This window comes from Aplysia californica, unplaced genomic scaffold (genome assembly GCF_000002075.1).
Source record: "Aplysia californica isolate F4 #8 unplaced genomic scaffold, AplCal3.0 scaffold00219, whole genome shotgun sequence".
Classification (NCBI taxonomy): Eukaryota; Metazoa; Mollusca; class Gastropoda; order Aplysiida; family Aplysiidae; genus Aplysia; species Aplysia californica.
The window spans coordinates 752,348-756,045 of NW_004797489.1; the positions used below are offsets into that span (position 1 = coordinate 752,348).

Consider the following 3,698-nt stretch of genomic DNA (forward strand, 5'->3'; position numbering starts at 1 on the left):
TTATTATTATTATTACATAGCGGGTGGCCTTTTATCGAATCTTAGATTGATTGTGGGTGAACTCAAGGCTCTCAAGCCATTAGGTTTAATTTTATCCATATTAATTGGGTTGAAATTGAAATAGCGCATGTATAAGCGCCGTTATTACCCCCAGCACACCCAAGAACATTCAGAAATATCATCGGCTTTTATGTGCATTATATGTACCATGACCGGTACCCCTAAACCAGGCCCTATAATATCGTTATCGGCGAACATGGTTTCTGCCAAAAAACTCATTCCTACCCAATAATCTGTTCCTAAATTGTATCACAGTCGTGGCCACCGCTCTCTTCACTCTCCATAAAAAAAAAAATTTATTTGGGTGTGCATCATAGGTCATACCAATACGCCTATAGGAAGGGAAAACAGGGCCCGCATAAATGTTCTGCCCAGTGGCGTTTACTGCTGTTTACGTGGTGCGTCTCATAAACAAGCCTCCCAGCGTTATATCGCTCAATACAGTTTGATCAAAATCATTTACGAATGTTAAAATAAGCTTAGTAATGTTACCAATTCAAAAGTTTATATTCTAATATGGTCTCCGCATTTTTCTATGAGATGCACCAAGTGTTGGGAAATATGAACCAGTTACCCATGTCCAAGACCCTTCAGTCCTTTTCTCTTAAATTGCATATTAGGTGTCCTCAAATCTCTGACCACATAGCATTTATTCTTCCAGTTTACGTAACAGAAAAAAGCCACAATTGTAAGGGACGATATCTAGCGAACAGGGTGTATTCTCCAGCCAGAAAATCTCATGAAAAGCTCCCAAAAGTTCACAGACCTGTCCGGATTCGTGGACAAATCCTTTGTCATGGTAGAAGATAGCGCCAGAGTCCAGCATACCGGATTTCTTTTTGTAAACGGCGGGCCTTAGTTTTGCTTTATCTTACATTACCGTAATGACCTGTGGTATTCAGCATTGATAGTGATGCCAATAGTAACTGGCAACACATTGTCAAAGGACACAAAGTGGATTAATTTAATTCCTTCCCCCTTCTGCGCCATTGTCACTGTTGTTTCCCCTTGGACTAGTAAGGTTAACATGTTTGACACGCCATAACTCAAGTAAAAAAGGAACAAGTACAACAGCTTTTGGCACAGAGGTCACACAATATACTTCTATGACTTCTTAAAAATCCAGCGTTTTATGAGGAACAGTTTTGAAGTTATAAAGAAGGGAAACTTTATTATGAAAATCACTGCTACTATACTACTACTACTACTACTATTACTACTACTACTACTACTGCTACTACTACTACTACTACTACTACTACTACTACTACTACTACTACTACTACTACAATTACTACTACGGCTACTACTATTACTATGTCAAGAAAATCTCCGTCAATTCTACCAGCAGTTCTGTAGTTGTAGTAGTCTCAAGTGTATCAAGAATGCATGAAATAATACAACCATGGATCAGGAAAGGTTTCTTTTCTTTTACACTGTAACACCCATCCCCTCCTGCAAGACCCAATGAGGATCAATAAAGGTTCACAAGAATAAACACTCAAAGGTGCAGGCAGATAACCTGAACATGTATAAACAAACATAATTGACAAACTTAATTTTGTTACGTTTTATGTTTTCAGCCAGTCGTCAGGGTGCTGAACAGCCTGTAACCAGACAGCAAATCATACAAAGATGTTTGGCTTTAGATATTACATCTCCCATAAAATATATCACAATGACAGAGTTTGTTTTGATGTATGTGTTACGACAAACACATTGGCACAATAACAGTCATTCATTCCTGGGAAAGAGTAAGGCATATAGGCAGAAACAACAAAGAGGAAGACAGGAAGTAGGACCTACCAGTAACTCCCTCCAACCATCCGAATAGTAACCGAAATTCACTCACTGTATCAAACTACTTCCCAATCAGACACCTTGTCACTAGAAGAGCAACAGCATGTACGTGAGCTTACATATATGCCGAGTGGCGCCAAGTGACAGGAGGACCGTGGGAGGAATAAGAATGATTGACGATCGAGCATTCACTGAAACTGGCACCTGTTGGGTTCATTTTGCGTCTAACTTCAACTAGACAAAGAACCGGACGTCATTCTTGAAATTCAAACAGGTGGTCTTGGTTCAGTGAATGTTATAAATGCTTCAGTATTTGGCAAGGTAATTGTTTTCATCAGCGAGGAAAAAATGTAAGGTCGACATTATTCCATAAATTCAGTCATTTACATAGCTTTTGCACATTTTTTTCTGTTTATTGTCCTTTTGTCTGGTAGTCACAGAACCGCCCTAAATATAAAATATGTCATCGTCAGCCTATTGTTCTCAGGCCTGGCCCCTTTGTTAGTTCGATCGAGTGAAAAACAATAAAAACAACAACTAGTGTATTCTAATGCTAATTTGGCAAGTCGTCTGCGCTGCAGCGGTTTTGCGTTTTGCTGTTGCATGCAGATGACGTGAGCTCGGTTCCGTGAAGGGAGGGATTTTTCTTTATCGTGTATGTCCGTCTGTCAGCTGGGGAGTTGTATCCCTTGCAGCGCCAGTTGACCTTCACAGGCAGGATCGAAGCAACCGGTCTCTTTGATAGTCTAAATTGTGTCGATCGGATGTAAAATATTATGCACTATCAAATTTAATTCATTGATTTATTCTTTTTTTTTCTGGCTCATGTAGGTCAAATCAACCCTCCTAAAGTTTCTATTTTGTTGAAAGCACTTGCACATTTCTATCATCGCTAATCACCCTGTGTCTATTTTCGAGCATTGTTTAAATTGAACAAATTGAACATAAACTTTCGTAATTCGTGGCGTCTTTCAAATTGTGATTAGGATTTGTACCCTCAGTAGTAACAGTTGGGCTTACTTAAATCTCTATTACTGATAGGGGAAGAAGGGCAAAGCATACTATTAATACCATCTAGGTGAAAAGGCTGACCAACTACGACATTTTGATAACATTTCTTCCTCAAGAAACAAGAAAAGTAATATCTTTATATCTACCATCTTGTATAAGGCAAACGTTTTATAAATTGCCAGCCAGGTGTTAAACTGTACTAAGGCCAATATTTTGGACATTATTTCATTGCAGTTTCTTAGTCTGTGGTATTGGTTGCATGTGTTCTAGAAATATTTCATCGAAATTCAAATCTACGAGTAAGTATAAAAAAGGGAGGCCAAACTTCATTCATAGATCTTTGTACAGTTGATAAAAGAATGAAACAGTTTTTCTTCTCTCTTGTAACATTTTGTTAACTGGGCTTAGTATGTTTTAACGCATTACAAATGATTTGATACTATCTATGTTTATAAAATAATCTTAAAATACACTTTAACAGCCTTGGTGGACAATATTTTATTATCCTTGTAAACTCGTTTCCACATCGCTCTAACCACTTACCATGTACACAACAAAAACTGCAAAACAGAAACCTTATTTTTTCAAGAAGAAAGAGAACCTCGAAGAGACAAACATTTTTTTGTTGCTTGTCTCTCTCATCAGCGAGCACAAACTGGCCACTCAACACTTCGCACAGAGATCAAACCTTTGAACAGTTGGAGCCTGCAGACTGACGAGGAAATGCTTTATATGGAAATCTCCTCACTCTGTCGGGCTCAGCCGAAGTGACAAGTTAAGTTTGGTGAAACAGGGACGGAAAAAAAAATCCTCAAATGGCGTTTTGT

General features: G+C 38.5%; 1 protein-coding gene across 1 annotated transcript in view; it reads right to left on the minus strand.

Annotated features, from left to right (window-relative positions):
- The window catches only part of LOC101855192 (cationic amino acid transporter 3), a gene marked incomplete in the record, with an annotated part of 28,491 nt that extends 25,502 nt beyond the window's left edge, over positions 1–2,989 (minus strand). The window contains 1 exon segment of the mRNA XM_005099616.3: positions 1,867–2,989.
- Between the last annotated feature and the right edge of the window lie 709 nt (positions 2,990–3,698).